The following is a 19996-nucleotide window of genomic DNA, read 5'->3' on the forward strand; positions in this document are numbered from 1 at the left end:
AAAATTCCACGCCCTAATAAAGGTCCCAAGACATTATATGACCTGTCCTCTGATTCTTTCTGATCTCATCTCCTACTACTGCACTCCTCTTTGCTGTTCCTTGAACATTCCAAGTACACTCCTCGGCATAGCCTGTGTAGATACTACCCTGTTTCCCCGAAAATAAGACCTAGCCCAACAATCAACTCTAATGCATCTTTTGGAGCAAAAGTTAATATAAGACCCAGTATTATATTATATTATATTATATTATATTATATTATATTATTATAAAGACCCAGTCTTATAGTAAAATAAGACCAGGTTCTTATATTAATTTTTGCTCCAAAAGATGCATTAGAGCTGATTGTCTGGCTAAGTCCTATTTTGGGGGAAACGCAGTATATCCTCTCCTTAGAAAGTTGCCTCTCTAGCCTTTGCAGTGACCGTTCTCCCTCGGAGAAGGCCCATAGGCAGCCGCCATGCCACTCAGCCCAAATGCCATGATCCTGAAGCCTCACTTCCACAAATGCTGGCAGCGGTGTGTGGCCAGGTGGTTTAAAAAGCCGGTGCGGAAGATGCTCAGACGAAAGGGCGGGAAAACCAAAGCATGCGCGGCATCCTGCGCCCTGCGTCCAGACCAATCAGGCTCAGAGTAAGATGCCCCATAGTGAAGAACCCCGCCAGAGTGTGAACCAGCAGTTTCAGCAGCTTGGAGGCATTAAGGATGGCCAGCATCCACAAGAAGGTGTCCTGGACCATTGGGATGTCGGTAGATACAAGGAGGCAAAACAAGTCCACCGAGTCCCTGCAGGCTAACATGCAGTGCCTGAAGGAGTACTGCTCCAAACTCATCCATTTCCCCAGAAGAGGCCCCCAAGAGGCCTCATCCATTGACCCCCAGGAAGAGACAAAGCTCCGATGAAGAACCAAAACTGGCTACCCAGCTGACAGGGCCAGTCGTGCCTATATGGAATGTCTATACGAAGGAGAAAGCCAAAGTCATCACAGAGGAGGAGAAAAACTTCGAAGCATTTGGCAGTCTTTGAATGGCCAGTGTCAATGCCTGGTTTGGCATCCAGGCAAAAAGGAAGCTGCAGGACAGGATGTTTGAAAGAAAAAATAAAGTGCTGCTGGCAACCTGTGATAAAAGAAAGAAAGAGGAAAGAAGGAAGGAAGGAAGGAAGGAAAGAAGGAAGGAAGGAAGGAAGGAAGGAAGGAAGGAAGGAAGGAAGGAAGGAAATGAAGGAGAAAAAAAGAAAGGTGCCTCCCTAGATATCCACACAGCTCTTCTCTGAATTAGCTGAACTACAAGCTAAGCTACTGCAGCAAAGCAGTTAATTAATTCAGAATAGAATTGCATTTCTCTCTCATGTAAAAGTGCAGGGATGGTAGGGCAGTGCTGCCATCTCACACCATGCTCCCAAGGTGGCTCCAATTATCACCATCTCCCAGTTAGCAGAGAAAAGGAAAGTGTCTTTAAGGAGGTGACCCAGAAGTTGCACACATCACTACTGCTCACATCCAGTTGGCCCAAAATTAGTCCATGGCACAAGTATTTGCAAAGAAAGCTGGGAAATGCAGTCAGTACAAACATCATCCATTTGTTTAGCAAAGACTCTGAAGGTTCTATTATTAAAGACTTTAAGAGGATGAAGGATAATGCAGTGTTATTAGAAGTCTCTGTCATGTCCCTGCCTTTGATTCAGGACTCTGCTCAAATATGTCCTTATCAGAAAAATCTTCCCTTTTTGCCCTTCTGAAAAGATCCTCCCACTGTCATTTTTTATCACGTTACTGTACTTTTTATTCCTTTTTAACAAGTATCATCAGTTGATACATTCTACTACTATTTATTCATTGCTTCCCATCATCAGAATGAAACACCGATCATCATAACAGCCCCTGCTGTTTTGGTTTGTTCTCTGCTGTATTCCCAGTGCCTAGAGCAGTGCTAGGCAGATATGAGGTTGGACAATTAAGTTTGTGAACTCGTTACAACAATGTTGCTAACCTTTTTTTGATATCAGAGGGATTATTCATTACAAATTTGTACCAACTGGACAAACAGTTAACCAAGCCTACTATCTGGAAGTGCTGAAAAGGCTACGTGAAAAAGTTACATGATCTGAACTTTTCGCCAACAAGTCACGGCTCTTGCATCACGACAATGCACCAGCTCACAGGGCACTGTCTGTGAGGGAGTTTTAGTCAGTAAACAAATAACTATATTGAAACACCCTCCCTACTCACCTGATCTGGCCCCCAATGACTTCTTTCTTTACACAAAGATAAAGGAAATATTGAAAGGAAGATATTTTGATGACATTCAGGACATCAAGGGTAATACGACGACAGCTCTGACGGCCATTCCAGAAAAAGAGTTCCAAAATTGCTTTGAAGGATGGACTAGGCACTAGCAAAGAGGCAAAGCTTCCCAAGGGGAGAACTTCGAAGGAGACCGTAGTGATTTTCAGCAATGAGGTTACACGCATTTTTTCTAGGATGACTTCATGAACTCAACTGTCAGACCTCGTATATGGAGATTTATGATTGGAATTGGCTCATAGGATAGGGTTATGGAAGCCAAAAAGTCCCGTGATCTATCTGCCTTCTGCAAGCTGGAGAACCAGGAAAACCAGCCGTACAATTTAGTCTGAGCCCAAAAGCCTGAAAATGCGGAGGCCAGTGGTATAATTCCTGGTCTGAGTCCAAAAGCTTGAGAACCAGGCATACTAATGCCCAGTGTCTGAGAGCAGGAGGATATGGATGTCTCAGCTCAAGCAGACAGTGAATTTGTCCTTGCTCTGCCTTTCTGTTCTTTTCGGGACCTCAACTGATTGGACGATGTCCACCCACATTGGGGAAAGCCATCTGCTTTGTTCAGTCTCCTGATTCACCCTCACAGACACACCCAGAAATAATGTTTTACCAGCTATCTGGGGCATCCCTTTACCTATTTGAGTAGACACATAAAATTAACCATCACGTAGAGAAAAAACAATCCACATACTGTTTTGAAGGAAATGTGAAATCATTAAACTGAAGAAACTGCAACTTAAGATGTTAGCTGTTCTGCATAGTAATAAAAGCTAAGGGTACATTTCATGAGTTTTTGACTTTACCAAGTTAAAGAAGGGTGCTAGGAAATTTGGGGTTGAGATTAGATTGTCCTTGAAGAAAGATTCTTGTAGTTTCTTGAAGTAATTTGTGTGTCTTCATGTCCCAATATGTCCCCACGGGTGTTGTGAACCTGAGCCACAACGGAGGGAGAAGCAGCCTGATTTCCCTTCACCTTGTGCTGAAAGCTGAGGAAGACTACGAAAAGGAGTGGGGTGACGGGGACCCGGGCTGTCCTGGTTTGACAACTGGTGTCCTACACATGGTGATGTTTAAAACTGTGAAACATATAACCAACCATCTGAGTGCCTTGTCTGGTCCACAGAGGAAGCCTAGCCACACACATGTGGGGGTTAAGCCTTTTTGAAGGAAATGGATATTCCCACTGTCAGCCATTCTGGTGAGGGAATCAGGCCCAGGATGGAGGAAGGAAGGACTTTCTCTTTCTGAGACTGGACTCCAAGCTAGGAAACTGCCTGTGCCTTCTTTTTAGTGGGGCTTACTGGGGGCCGATGCGGCCCCTCATGTGCAAGCCTGATGGAAGTTTCCTGTAATACCCCTGGCTCTGAGACTGCTCTGGCCAGATGACCCCAGCAGCACCCTTCCAACAGCAGTGCCTGTTCGTCTTTATGCTGGGTGTCTGTTTATTACCACCACAGCCTGCTCTTTGCTAGGCTGTGAGGACTAAAGGGAGCAACCCGAGTTCCTGCTCAGAGCAACAGGCACAGGGGAGCTAGAAGGGCCTGGAGAAGCCGGGCCCAGGTTGCACTGGAGGATTTGTGAGCTCCAGAGAGCCCAGATCCAAGATTACACACCTTCCTTCAGGATGTCCAGAACCACTTGAGAGGTAAATTAGTAAGAAAAGGGGCTTCATTGCAATTGGATATTAAAGGAAGAACATTCTTATCTTTCAGCTGGTGAGATCTGGGGATCCCGTCTCTCAGTTCTCCCCCATCTAATTGGGAGCACTAAGAGAAGGATTCCTATCTGTTGTTTCAGACATCACAGCTATCCCAAACATTTCTCAGGAAAAACAAATTCAGAAAAAAAAATATTCTAAAATATAATGTCATACTGCACCTGTTAGGAGAAAGGAGGTTGACCAGCAAGCTAGAGGGCACAGCTTGCCCACCTGAAACAAATGAGCCTTTCTTGGACATGGCTTTCATCACTTGACTCTTCTTCCCCCAGACAGCCAAAGGGTCTAGCTTCCTCTGATCAGAAGCTGATATTCAGTGCTTGACTTTTCCTTCGCAAAAAAACAAACAAACAAAACAACAACCAAAAAGAAACCCTTTTAACCCCAGAACTGATTCCCACTTTTTCCATAACGAGCTTTCTCCCCATAAGTGGACATTCTCCCCGTGACCTACATGTTCATCCCAACCCTCAGCTTTGCTCATTTTGTTCATCCTATCTGAGTAATTTATCCCTGATTTAGCCACTGTCTTAAATTATGTGCTAAGAGTTCTACACCTATTCGTTTTGCTTCATCTCGATGACAAGCTCTGCCAGGAAAGGGGCAGTATCTCTATTTTTTTTTATGTTCCTTACTGCGCTTAGCACCACTCCAGTCTCTTTATAGGGCTCAATTAACATATTTTTATTAAATCTTGAAGAGGTAGCTAGGAATCACTGATCTATAACTAGTTCTTATAACTAAGTGTCCTTAGTCCTGAATCACATAAAGAATTGGCGTTAGTTTCTTAATGTCACTGTAACAACTTGCCACAAACTTGGTGACTTCGAAAAACAGAAATTTATTCTCTCACAGTTCTGGAGGCCAAAAATCCAAAATCAGTTTCAACGGACCACAATCAAGGTGTCAGCCACTCCTTCTGGAGGTTCTGGGGAGAATTCGTCCCTTGCTGCTCCCACCATCTGGTGACAGCCATCATTCCTTGGCTTATGGCCACATCTGCTTCTCCATGGTTATATTGTTTTCTCCTCTTCCTGAGTACCAAATCTCAGTCTCTCTTTTATGAGGACACTTGTGATTGCATGTAGGCTCCTCCTGAATAATCCAGGATAATTTCTCCATTTGAAAATCCTTAATTTAATTACATCTGCAGAGATTATTGTTTCATATAAGGTAAGATTTACAGCTTCCAGGGATTAGGACATGATATTTTTAGGGGCCATTATTCAGCCTACCGTAAGGTACAATTTAAACAATAGTCTTAAAATTTGACTAAGTAAACATAAAAGCAATGCAAAAAGAAAATGTTGAACAAATAAAGTTCTCAATGAAGTAATAACCAGTCTACACTTACACACCCATACCCACACACACATGAGTTTATGTGTCAGCAAAAGTATTTTCTATTCCATCTTCAGCTTCATTATGGTCCAGGGTCTTATTTACAGAGAACAAGACAGAATTAAAACATATAGTCGGGGCATTTAATTGAGATGGCCAACATGAAAAAAAGGAAGGTTGGGTTACATGTACAGAGAGATATGTAACTAAAGTATTTTGAAACTTCGTTTACTAAAATTAGCATTTAATGTGAATATATGTGAAAGAGCTATTGAGATGGGTAGTCTGAGATGACATAAATGAATGTGCAAATGTTACTATCAAATTATACTTTTACTCCACTATTTCCTTCTAAATCCCATGAGGAATTAAGAAATAATGGGAGATATAATTATAATACCCAACGTTTATATAACAATTTACAGTTTCAAAACCTCTTGACATTCCTAATCCAATTTGTTTCTCACCAGGTGAAATAAACAAGCAGAGTGAGTATTATTTCTCCCAGTTCAGATGAACAAATAGATATATAGAGAGTAAACTACTTGCTCAAGAAAACCTGGTCAATAATTGTCACATGTTAATAATAACACAGGTTTCCAACTCTGGAGTCAATATACCATCAGGTACACTAGTTAAATTCAAGATTATAATGATAGTAATGAATTTAATCCTCAATTGAGAAATGTGTAAACTGACATCTGAGAAAGAGAGTTCTTGGCCGATATACTGTTTGTACTCCTGGAACCCTGGCAGCTACTCACTCTACCAATCTGCCTCTTCCATATTTATCTGGGTCTGCCTCTAAACTGGCCCAAACTTAATCCAAATCTGTGGATATTCCTGACATACAAAAGCAGTGGCAGTAAGCCAAGCAATCTGGTTTTTATTTTGGTTCTGTAGCTTAGTTTAATGAGCATATCTTGGAACCCAACTTTCAATCAATCAAATGGTATTATTATTGATCCAAAAATATGTGTAAGGCATTGTGTCAGGTACTGGGGGGAACCTCAAAAAAGCATCCATCATCCACTCACCCACCCATTCATCTATCCATCCACCCATCCATTCATCAATCCATCTATTCATTTACTATTAACTGATCACCTGCTATAGCCAGGTGCTGGAATCAAAGATAAACAAAATACAGTTGCTACTATTAACACACTCACAGTTCAATGAGGGAGAGAAACATATTAATTAATCAGCAAAATAAGCTGTGATAAATCTAACATTGGAGTTATACGCAGGGATCAGGAAAGCATTCCTAGAAGCCTATCTGAAATGCATCTTTTAGAACAAGTAGAGTCAGCAGGGAGAGGGAAGAATGAGAGACGGGGCCGAGGCACATGAGCAAACTCCAGAGCCTACATACAGCAGGGTGTGCATTGGATGTGCTTCTGCATCACAAGATCAAGATCCTTGAAACCTTGAACGCCTATTTTATCCAACTTCCGCTGTAGGCTCCCAAGTGAGAACCAAGTCACAGGGGCATACTCTGGGCCAGGCCACGTTCTTAGCAGCACATTGTATTTGAAGCTAATGAGCTGTGCATGGAATTTGCAGCCCTGCTCTAGTGGAGGGAAGACAAGGGAGGACCTGGCTTCTCAAAGTCCATCATCTATCAAGTGAGTGGGTGACTCAAGAACAACAACCATCCAAAGGAAGAATCAAAGGCTAAGAGAAGGACTCAGAAAGATCCTTCAGGAGGGAATAAGGATTTTTAATGTCCAATATTTTTGACTCTCCCCTGGACGGTTTTACTCTCCAACCCAGCACCACAGTTGTTGGGATCCTTCTCTGCATTCCTTTTCTCTTCCTAGTGCTGGAAGGCTACATATGGGGGAGAGCGCGACCCCTAGTTGTTGGAGTGTGACAATAACTGATCTGGGAGGTGAGGGTTTAAGGGTCAGGACTAGTATACACCCCACTCTGTGTTTCCAGAGCCTAAAGTGAAAAGCAGGGTGTGTTGAGCACTAGAGGGGTAAGCTAGTGGGATGAGATCCTGGGGGCCTTATATGCCATTTCAAGTAGTCTAGAGCGGTGCTGTCCAAAGGAAATCAAATGCCAGCCACGTGTGTAATAGTCACATTAAAAAACAGCACAAAAAAAAATAAAATTTATTTTAATAATATATTTTATTAAGCCCAATAGAACCAAAATTTTATCATTTGAACATGTCATGGTTTAAAAGTAATTAATGGCGTATCTTTACAAACTATTTTTTTGGAAGTGTTCAAAAACCACTGAGTAGTTTACACTTACAGCACATGGAAGTTCTGACCGGCCATGTTTCAAATGTTCCATAGCCTACATGTAGCAAGTGTCCAACCTATTGGAAAGCAGAAGTCTAAAATTTTTCCTGAATGGACATGGAATGGTGGAAGGGATTTCAGCATGACACTGGCACGATCATACTGCTACTCCAGACATACCAGTGAGGAAGGTAATTGAAGGGAGGCAGGACCAGAGGCCGGACAACGAGGCAGATGCAACAATGCAGAAGAGTACATGCCGGGTGACTGGGGTCTGAATGAGGAGTTAGACGGATGAGGGTTAAGTGTAAGAGGCAGTGTTAGTTAGCATCCAGTCAGAAAAACAGAAACTATCCTAGGTCTTTCAAAGAGAGGGAAACTAATACAATGAATTGATTAGCAATGAAACTTATGAAATGCCTGAGAGAGGAAAATAAAGCAATCTGGAGATTAGCGAATGCAGGAAGTCACTGTCACCCCTAGGCTAGAAGGACAAAGGGAAGAGGTAGAGTTACCAGAGCCAGAAGCTGGGCCATCTGGTATGAACTGGAGCTATGGTGGGGCTAGCTGGTGGGAGCTGGGACAGGCAGGGAGCAGCTAGCATGGGGGAGATGCAACCAGAGGCAGAGCAAGGGAGGGAGAAATACGCTGGCTTCTACCTCCTCCTGCCTTCCAGTCTTCCAACAGTGCCTCCACTGCCACACCTGCCTGGAAGCCAGTTGACAAGGGAAATATACTTTCCTGAAATGCAGAGCAGAATAGAGGAATGGTGGGGAATGGATCTGAGGGCAAACAGGCACATGATCAGTACAAGGAGATAAATTTTAAAAACACTGAAGAGGCAAGTTGGCATAAGTTGAAGGCTGTGTGTAGGGCACTATAGTGAGGTACACAAACTTAGGAGCTGAGTTACCCGTCCTGAGGGATTATATAAGGCAGAAACAGTGTCACAGGTGACCATGAGGTTTCCCAGTCTCAGCAATTCTAGGCCAGTCTAATCTGGCCATCTGTCCTTTCCCAAGAGGACTTGTAATCCTTTGTGTAAACGGGTTTCTGGAAGCAGACCCACCCTTCCAGGGAGCCAGATACAACAAGATATGTCTAACTCCAAGCAGTTTTTCACATTAAAGACTTACACTAGCTTTGGTGACAAAGAGGATGGGGGTGACCTCAAATGAAAGATTAAGAGGAGATGCAGATCTGGAGATGAGGATTGAGGCTTCAGTGTTAGAAATGCTGATTTTGAGGCACTTACAGGACACAAAGGAAAGATGACTAGTAGACGTTTGGATTTTTGAGCTTGAAGTCCATGGAAGAGGTCATGGCTGAAAATATAATTTGGGAGTCCAACATACAGGGCAAAGTTGACGAGATTCCTCAGAGAGAGTATGTAGAATAAGAGACGAGGACATGGAAGAAACACTGAGAAACAGCAAAATGCAGGAATGTTGACCAAAAAAAAAAGATGTCTGTGAAGGAGGCCAAAAATGACAGCAAGAGAGGAGAACCAACAGGGTGCCAAGTCCCTGAAGCCCAGGAGTGGACCCTTTACGAAGTCTTGGGAAAGAACTCATCAGTTCATTCATTCAGCTAATCATTATTGAGCACCCACCTGATGCCAGGCGCTGTTCCAGATGCCGTGGATACAGCCATGAACAAAACAACAGAAATCTCTGCCCAAATACGATTTACGCTGTGGTACCAGTGCAGCAAAGAGGTCCAACTAGATGAAGAATGAATAGAGTCCCAAATGAAAAATAGCATGGCTTTTCTGAACAATCGGTGAACTGCTTTGGGGAGTGGTTCCAACAGTGATAAGCTGACAGACTGTTGTGTCCTGAGGAAATAGGAGGTGAAGGAGTAGAGATAGGGGGTGTAAATTACTCTTTTGAGAAGTTGTATAAAAAGGAAGGAGCAATGGGGCACTTGATAGAGGTGGCACAGTTTCATGTTTGTTTTCCTTTGGCTAAGAGATTCTTGCATAGATTTGTGTGCTAGCCTCAAGGGAAAAGGAGCCTGGAAATGGGAGGGAGCTGAAGATTTGAACAGAGGATCCTTGATGGAGCCAGGTTCTGAATCAGGGAGCAGGGGAGACTCTCCAAGAGCCTTGTAAATGAAGGACAGCTTAGGTATGTATTTAGGAGCAAGACCCTCTTTTATTATCCTTTTTCTAATGACCACTAAAATGCATCCAAGTACAAAAGGAATGTCAGGCTAGCATACACCGTTTCCCCAAAAATAAGACCCAGACGGACCATGAGCTCTAATGCATCTTTTGAAACAAAAATTAATATAAGACCCAGTCTTATAATATAAGTCTTATTATACAGTCTTATAATATAATATAATACACTTATTATAATATCTTATAATATAAGACTGGGTCTTATAGTGAAATTCCAGGAGCCGCTACTAGTTCTCCAGGCCCTGATGCACAGCTGGAGGCAGCACCTGGCTGGCTCTGAGAACAGGAGAGACATCTTTATGGATTCCCCACCCGGCCATGTGAACCACTGACCTGGCTGCTCACGGAGACACACAGCATAGTCCCTGGCCCCTAAGACAGCTTTCCCTACGAATAGCTCTCAGGCTAGTGTGACAGATTTATAAAGAACAGAGAGAAGGCTCACGCCATTCTTCCACCCCATCTCCTCTGCCTGTTCTGCCTCATTGCTCCACTGCATCTTTCTAAATGGGGCCAGGACTGATTTTAAAGAATTGCTATGAGGGGAGTTTTTTTTCACTGACTGTCTGACTCATTTCCGAGGTCTTGTTTCAGCCCCCAAGGCAGAGACAGTGTGGAGGATGCCGCCCTTCCTAGCTTCCCTGGGACCAACACACCATAGCAATCATGCAATTTCAGTGCATCAGACATGCTCACTGAGCTCTCCAGGACACATTGACGCAACTCTTTCCTTCCTGACATAGAAGTCAAAACAAGCCTTATCTTCCCAGGATGGTAACGTCAGCCTCTTCCTACACACCTGCGGTCACAGGCCAAATCTTAAAACTGTGATAGCCTAAAAGAATATATGGAAATGATGGAAAATCTTTATAGGGCAAATAAAAGGGAAAAACTAGAGGTGTGTATATGATATACCAGTATCATGTATGTGTGTAAATATGTAGATATGTATGTGGATGTATACCAGTATATATATATACAGAGATATATGCATATATTACAACACGCACCCTAAATAATAAACATGCACTAAGAAAGCCAGAAAATAATTCATTTCATTCAAGTGCTCACCTACATGAAACAATAAAAAATGGAAGTTTGGGCTTTTAAAAAATTACTTCTAATGCAATTTGTTTATGATTACAAAAAAAAAAAAACAGATGGAAAGCAGTCTGGAGAAAAAATCTGTTTCATCAATGGAATGAACAAACATAATTAGAATGCTAAAAACATTAAGTCTCATGAAACTGAACAAAACAAGGACTTATGTTTTTCTTTTTTTGAATGGTGATTGGTTGAACTACAGCCACCTAAACTCCAGTAATCTCTCGAGACTCAATATCCCTTACAGCATCAGCTGCAGGCAAAAGAAAAAGAGCTGGCTAATTTGAAATCAATCATTAATATTCATCTTTTATCCTGCTACAGCTGTAGCAACTGTGGTCTGTCATCTTTACTTTCCATGTATCAGTGCACTTCTTTTGAAGAAAGCAGGACTGGCAAGCTTCCCACACTTACTTGCTCATTCATTCATTCATTTTCCTCTTAAAAGAAAAAAAAAATCCCTAGAGTTCTCTTCAAGTGACTTTTAAGTAACCTGAGCTGAAACAATTAGAAATCCATTTCTTGTGACTGTACAATTTTTTTCAGCTATGTGAGAGTATATTAAGCAAAGAACACTTTATATGGATTACACTGAAAGTACTAAGAATTCTTAAAAAATAAAACCATAGAATAATTTTTGCCATCAGTTTCAACAACAAAAAAAATCTATGCACATAGGAAAAACATTGCGTAAAAATGTAGCCATCTCTTTTAATATGCAGTAGTAGAAGATGGAAAGTCAATTTCCACTGTTTATCACAACAGCACGTGGTAATCTACCTAGACATTTGTGTTCTTGCTCTAAAAATGCAAAGACAAGGCTACAGCATATAAAAGTGACTAGTAAGAACATTTTAAAGCTAAGGGGCAAACCACATTTAGTAACACTATTTTGTTTTTTTGTTTGTTTTTCCTTATAGCTACCCACATCCATTTATAGTATATGAAGGTTTTTCTTTTATTTTTAAACCACAACATATTTTATTATCAAGTTCACTTTTAATAAATACATTTCTATTTAAAAGATGGAAAAAAGACCATTATCCTACCATATTCATATAATCATATTAATCATTTGAATTTTTTCATTTGCATGGATTTCTATTAGTTGTTATTAAACTATATCAGTAATTTTTATTCTGCTTTTTACACTTTTTAAAAATATCCTTTTTAAAAAATTGTGGTAAAATATACATAACCTGAAGTTTACCATCTTTACTATTTTTAAGTGTACACTTCGGCAATGTGAAACACATTCATATTTCCATCTTGCAAAAAGAAAAAAATTATTTCCATCTTGCAAAACTGAGATTCTATACCTATTAAAAAACAATGCCCCATTCACCCCTTCCCCCAGCCCATGAGAACAACCATTCTACTTACTGTCTCTATAAATTTGACTTCTCTAAGTACCTCATACAAGGAGAATCATATAGTATTTGCCTTTTTGTGACTAGTTTATTTCATGTAGCATAAGGTCTTCCAGGTTCATCAATGTTGTATCATATGTCAGAATTTCCTTCCTTTTTAAGGCTGAATCATAGTCCACTGCGTCTATGTACCACCTTTGTTTATCCATTCATTGTTGATGGACACTTGGGTTTCTTCAGCCTTTCGGCTATTGTAAATAATGCTGCTATGAACATGGCTGTGCACATAGCTCTTTAGGACCCTGCTTTTAATTCCTTTGAGTAGATACCCAAAAGTGGAATTGCTGGATCATATGATAACTCTAGTTTTAGGTTTCTTTGAGGAACTTCCACACTATTTTCTATAGCAGCTGCAGCACTGTGCATTCCCAACAAAAGTGCACAAGTGTTCCAATTTCTTTACATCCTTATCAGCACTTGCTATTTTTCCGGGGGTTCCTGATAGTAACCATCCTAATGAGTATGAGGTGGACTGTATTGTATTCTTTTTTTTTTTTTAAAGATTTTATTGGGGAAGGGGAACAGGATTTTATTGGGGAACAGGTCCAGGATTTTTTCCAAGTCAAGTTGTTGTCCTTTCAGTCTTAGTTGTGGAGGGCGCAGCTCAGCTCCAGGTCTAGTTGCTGTTGTTAGTTGCAGGGGGCGCAGCCCACCATGCCTTGTGGGACTCGAGGAGTTGAACCAGCAACCTTGTGGATGAGAGCCCACTGGCCCACGTGGGAACCGAACCGGCAGTCTTCGATGTTAGGAGCACCGAGCTCCAATCGCCAGAGCCACTGGGCCGGCCCCTGTGGCTAAAATGCTCATAGTATTCTTAATGAGCATTTTAAATGACTATATAATATGCTATCTAGTATATAAAATGTCACACAATTAAGTTCAGGAACTCATCCTAGAAAAAGTGCTACATACCCCACTGCTGAATATCACTATGGTCACCTTCAAAGCAGTCCCCTTGGGAAGCTATGCACTGATGCCAGTGCCTAGTCCACCCTTGGAACTCTTTTTCTAGGATGGCCATCAGAGTTGTTGTCGTATTACCCTTGATCTCCTGAATGTCATCCAAATGTCTTCCTTTCAATATTTCCTTTATCTTTGGATAAAGAAAGAAGTCATTGGTGGCCAGATCAGGTGAGTAGGGAGGGTGTTCCAATACAGTTATTTGTTTCCTGGTTAAAAACTCCCTCACAGACAGTGCCCTGTGAACTGGTACATTGTCATGATGCAAGAGCCATGAATTGCTGGTGAAAAGTTCAGGTTTTCTAACTTTTTCACGCAGCCTTTTCAGCACTTCCAAATAAAAAACTTGGTTAACTGTTTGTCCAGTTGGTACAAAGTCATAATGAATAATTCCTCTGATATCAAAAAAGTTTAGCAACATCATTGCAACAAGTTCGCAAACTCTTATACAAAATTATTTACTTAACCATAACCCTTTTGTTAAATATTTAGGTTGTTTCCATTTTTTTCCAAATTATAAATAATGCTATGGCCAACACTTCACTGTATACTTTTTCCATATTTTAGAATGTTTTCTTTGGGTAGATTTCCAGAATTAGAATTGCAGGGTGACATTGAATAGATCTTATTGTTATTGACACATTTTGTTTTAATAACTTTTCCTGTTGAGCATTGATTAGAACTGAAATAGTTTGCAGGACCATGTGACAGCCTTCTGAGGAATTCCTCTCGTCGTTCACCTTGCCCCAACCAACATATCATACACACATAGAATAATCTACCTAAAGCAGTACTTCCATGAGGTTTTTCCTGACACTACCACCAGAACTTCTCTTTTAAAACACAAAACTCACACAGTTGATCCTTACTATTCCTAGAGTCTATATTTGACAATTCACCTACTGGCTAAAATTTATTTATAACCCCAAATAAATACTCCCCACATTTTCACAATCATCTGCAGACATGAGCAGAGGGGTGAAAAATTTGAGTCACTCGAAATGCACATTTCCATCTGAGGTCAGCTCTCTTACTAAAAAACAAGTGTCCTTTTTGCAGTATATTTAGTGCCATTGCTTTCCTACTTCTATGCTTTTTGCTGGTGATTTCACTGTTTAAAATGGCCCCGGAGACAAGAAGGCTTTGATGTACCTTGCAGAGAAAATAAGTGTTAGATAAACTTCCTTCGGGCCTGAGTTATGAGTCAGAGCTGCAAGCCTAGAGCTGCGAGCTGTGAGTTCTATGCTAAGACCCAACAATATATATAAACAAAAACATACATAAAATGTATTGATCAGTTAATGAATATGTTGTGACTGGACTTGCGGGAATCTAACCCTGTATTTCCCCTAGAAGGAAATGTTCAGTACTCACTAGTAATTCTGTTACCACGACTTTATAGCACATTACCACAAATAACAAGAATTGACCATCTTTGTGTACTTTGCTTAAAAACCTGTAAAAACTCCTCATTGTTACCAAGTTTGTATTCCTAAGCTTCTTGTTCAAGACCTACACCTTTATGCCCTAAACACATTCTCGAACCTTATCTTTGACTAGTGCCCAGTGTGAACTTTTGTTGCTGAGAAAGATTCACCTATGACTGTAAGAGATAGCTGGTTGAAATGAACGACTTTAGCTCTGCCAACAACAGAAGGCTATCTGGTGGGAAAGACAAATTCTGGTTTAAGATAAAATTCTACAGCAAAAAGATCCTTATTTCTCAGGCACCCAGAAAAAGGCCCTTGCTTTTTACTTCTCTTGGCAGCATGCTTTCAGGGTCTTTGTTTCCAGAAAATTGTTTCTCTGTTACCATGTTACTGCTGCATTTGTAGTCTTTTTGCCAAATTGGACTATAGTTATTCCCATTGATGTGAGTTCCCAGCACACTGATGTTAACGCTGACATTCTCTTAGAACATACGCAGTCTTGTGGCCAGAAACGGTTCCAGAAAGCATAACCAAATAATGATATCACACAGCATAGCCTTTATGGGGGAGTACAAACGTTTTTAATCAGCTCTCAGAGATTTCTAGAAGAATTACAGCTCATGGGCTTTGGATCTATATTCAACTCCGAGTGGCAAACCTTCTCCATCACCCAAACCTTCCATAGCCTGATACGGCTTTACAGCCTGCGTGAGAGTGTTGGGGGAAATAAAAAGGGTTCACCTCTTAGCTGACAACAAGGCAAGGCAGCAACACTGGGCCAGTAGCATCGTGGTCCCAGAGCTCTAGGCAGTGACCCTTAAGAAGGTCATCAGCAGCTCTCGGAGGAATGACAGTGGTAAAAGAAACAACTGCAGTGTGGGACAGGCTCAGAAGTAGATGAAAAATGATGTGCCTTCCCCAAATATACTTTCAGGACAGGTAAAGATCTGTTACATACCACGCATGGACATGTCACTCCAATGACTCCACAACCTACGTGACTAAGTCCACACTCTTCAGGTTCAAAACCATGAACTGGTACCGGCCCCCTTCACCACTTACTCCGTCTACCCCACCCAACCATGCACTGTTCTCCAAGTACATCACTTCCTTTCCAGAGTCCATTCACCACACCTGTGGGGATTGACCTTCTCTTTTTCTGAATAGTTAGTCCCTCTAAATTATCATCTCGTCTGAGCCTTCCTAGAACCCCTCAGGCCAACACAGAGTTACTCACACCTTCCTGGGTCCTCCCATGGTGCGTTCTCACCCTGCACTCTAGAACTACCTGTATTGTGGTGATTCATTTTCATGTCTGTCTCCACAACTAGCCCACAGAGCCGAAAACAGGGATGGATCCTTCCTCCTATTTGTGTCTCTGATGTCAGCCAAATCTCCCCCACATGTGTAGGTGGCCAGTATGTTCTGATGATTAAATGACTGCATACAGGGATACATTTTTGAGATGTTAATTAATGTACTTTGGTCTTGGCTATCCCATGGCTCCATGTTAATAGTTAAATCTGGTTGGCTCAGAAAGTGGAGTTCCCTCTAAAGTTAGGAGATAACTAGGTGGCAAGATTTGCTGTTCTAGGGAAGAAGGCCATTTCTCATGAGAGAAGTTCTAACTAGACACTAAAAGGAAGTGGAAGGCCTACTCCATCCAGCCCAGTGGAGAGAGGGAAGCAGAAAAAAGATGGAGGTCGGGGAAACAAACACCTAGGCAATTTGTTCTGACTTTTCTTCAGATAAAATTCTAAGGAAGTAGGTACTCTATTCAGGGGAAACTGAAAGCAGAGGGATCTTGGCCCCACTCCCTGGTTAGAGCTCTGGAAGGAGACCTGTGAGGTGGCCCCAGGCAAGCAGCAGGCTCCTACACTGAGAGAAGGTCTGATTGGTGCACCTGAGGCCCCACTCCTCCGGTGTGGAAGGGATCAGACATTCATCCAAGTCCCTTCTGTAATCAGCAGGTAGCTGAAAGGTACCTGCCGTAATGATCATGAAAGAAATGGTGAGGCAACTTCTGTTCAGAGCTGTGGCATGGACAACTTAAGCCAAAGGCCAAATGCAGAACTTGGTTAAGATATAGAGAGATCCACATTACCAGCAAGAGCAGGGGTGAAGCCCAGTCTACAAGGGAGGACCACCAGGCCCTGCCAAACCCAGAGAACGGGCCACAGACCACCAGCTTCAGGCTTCAGTTACAGATATCGCCAGAGCCCAGGGGGGCACCTGGAGAACTTTTGGGAAGTCCAAGAGGCTGTGAGATCTCTGTGTGTGGGCCTAAGGGTCTCTCCCTTCTTCACAAAGTCATATCCATATCGGTACCATAGTTACTACTTTAGCAAGAGCAGGTATTGGGGTAGAAATCCCAGACACAATTTTTATGTGTGTCTGTAAGAACAAGTTAAATTGTAAAAATTACTAGGGTATATATTTAACTGGCTAGATAGGGGTTCCTACCTCACCTTTATCCAAAGAGGTAAGAACTTGAGAAGAGAATTTGCCTAGCTAAAGAAAGAACTATATTTGGGGGTGGGGGACAGCAGAATGTGTGCATTGCTATATGTTAATTTTTCAACTCCTACTACAGTACAAATGAAAGAAAAAAAGAAAGTAGGGTGATGAGCACACAATGTGATATATAGGTGATATATTACAGAACTGTACACCTGAAACCTATGTAATTTTATTAACAATTGTCACCCCAATAAACTTTAATTAAATTTAAAAAAAAGGCAAAGGAGAAAGGGTTAAGTAAATATATCTAATGAAAAAAGCACCCATCAGTGAAACCCTGGTGGTGTCCTGGGACATTTGCACCATTTTATCCAATACTATGCCTCTGGTTTATATTTTCATGCCTTTCTCTTTTGTGACAGATCTGTGCTTCCTCAAAACCCTGTTAATAAAAGAAATCCAGCAATAAGAACCCCTACTCTGGGCTTCAAAAGTCAGCTGCTGCTGCTGCCACTGCTGTTAGGTATAATTTGCCTCTTGACTGCCCCTTGCTGACACATTCAGAAGTTGTGTGTGTGTGTGTGTGTGTGTGTGTGTGTGTGTGTGTGTGTGTGTGAATGCACATTTACGTGTGTGAGTGCGTGTGCCACTTTTGCCATCTTTGGGCTGGAGGGGCCTTAGGGAATCATAGTCCAATATTCACCGTTTACAATGAAGAAACAAAGGACATACCCACAACCAACCACCTTGTTGCTGGTGGGTGGGGACTGAAATAGCCCCCTTCTGACACCATGTTTGACACCATGAACCCTTGGGTCTAGCCTGAAGGCTTTGCTTCCAGTTCACACCTTTACCTTGCCTGGCCTCCCAGTAAGGATTCTGAACTGAATTTAACAGGCCTGAAAAACTAGTCACGATCCACAGGGCAATAATCAATTGACTTTCCCTGGACACCATTCATTTGTATTTCTATGGACAAAACAATCATTTGCATTATCATTTTCTACAATTTGCCTCTTGACTGCCCCTTGCTGACACATTCAGAAGTTGTGTGTGTGTGTGTGTGTGTGTGTGTGTAACTCAAAGACAAGGCAAGGTGGACACAGGCCAGAAAAGTGTGCTACACTGAACACCCAGTAATAATTTTTACCCATATTTAAGTCTTTTGCAATTTTTCCTGACATCCTGAACATAACATGTTATTATATAATAAATATCTGTTTCATAATGTAACCACTCTCTCTACACGAATGTATACACGGTGAGTGCACACAAACTAGTCTAAATTCCAGTTGCACAGAAATATTTTCTCTTCAGAATGAATATAATAGAAGCACCTGGTCCTCCAGCCCTCTTTAAGTGGTATATTCATTAAAGACAAGTATTCTATAACCAACTATGTATTCTTTCCAAAGAATTCCCCCCCAATATCATAGGTTATTAACGTTTTTCCAAAACAGTGTTATGAGAAGACTGTACTGGAATACCGACTTATCCGTCACGCTGTCGATGCTTATATGGCAGTCAATCATAGGACATTTATGAAGATAGGGAGCTTTGAAGTCCTAATTAAATATTTTGACTTTAGAAACCTGCCCTTGCTTTAACAGAACATCCTAGCACAAATATTTACCAAAAATTCTCCTTCCTAAAGGAAGCTATGATTCTCTCTCTAAGAAACTACCAATTTCTTCCTTCCCCAAACACTTGTTTCCTTCCTTGAAAATTTAGGCTCTTTTATGTGCCAGTAACGGACACTTGCTGAGTAAGGATATTCCTGGTAAAATGAAGAAGCAACAGCCTTCCAAAACGCTAAGCACAGCTACCCAGGAGTGGTTTGGTGAATGGGGTTCAAGATCCAAGTCGCTTCAAGGTCTAAGTCATTTTGTTGCCACCACAGGGAAGGAGAGTCGGAGACAAGAATTCATGTGCAAAGGCTCCATTTGGGAGGTGGAGGAAATACTTGTTGAGGGATAGGGAAGAGAATGGAGTAGTAGGCAGACAATAAAGGGTACGTGATCAGGCCACTATCACAGTGGTGACTGAAGCTTCATCTCACTGGGAAACTCAAGGAAATGGTGCCAAACACAAGCTCGGAATTATCGAACCCGAGAGGCACGGCCACCGGGGTAGTGTTTCTATCTCGACTCCTGTGAACCATTGATTGAGGGCCGCTTCTGAGAGGCGCTCATTCTGCAGTACTTCTACCTGCTGTAGGTTCTGGAAATAACACCTTTAGACTCAGAGATACAGACACTGGCAGCTGGAGTCAGCCAGAGGCACTGAAAGGCTGGGGGAGACGGGAGGTGTGGCATTCCGGGCAGATATTGCTGGGACCTGCTCCCCTCACCAGCAGATAAGGAAGGAGCGTCTTCCCTCCAGTACTCAGCGTTAATGTGACTCAGCCTCGCTGGGTCTCTCTGCTTTCTTGCTTTTTCTCCCGCTACCAACTCACGTCTTCTATATTTCCTAGTTCTAATTCCAGAAAGAGCACGTGAGAGAGAATCTGATTGATAAGCTCATCCTTTTATCATCATCCTGGTTGGTGCAGAGCTTACTGCCTTGGGCCAGGTCACAAGTCACTGGTCAGCCTCTGAATTGGTTGCTCTAGGATCAGGTACATAACCCTGGATCCTGTATCTGAGTGGAACAGAGTTAGGTGACATAGAACATGACCATTCCTGCTACTGAGTAGCCCAGGGGGTGAGAGCAGGACAGCTTCTCTTGGAAAAGCATCTATTTGTCATGCAAATTCTGTCCTCATACAAGTAATGTTAGAGTTATGCCTCTGCGTGGTTGTGCAAATGTACATT

At 41.9% G+C, this 19996-nt stretch overlaps 1 pseudogene; it reads left to right on the forward strand.

The window, feature by feature from the left end:
- The first annotated feature begins 461 nt into the window (after positions 1 to 461).
- LOC117020685 (60S ribosomal protein L13-like) overlaps positions 462 to 19996 on the forward strand; it is a 41644-nt pseudogene continuing 22109 nt past the window's right edge.

This window comes from Rhinolophus ferrumequinum, chromosome 3, assembly GCF_004115265.2.
Source record: "Rhinolophus ferrumequinum isolate MPI-CBG mRhiFer1 chromosome 3, mRhiFer1_v1.p, whole genome shotgun sequence".
In the NCBI taxonomy this organism is placed as follows: Eukaryota; Metazoa; Chordata; class Mammalia; order Chiroptera; family Rhinolophidae; genus Rhinolophus; species Rhinolophus ferrumequinum.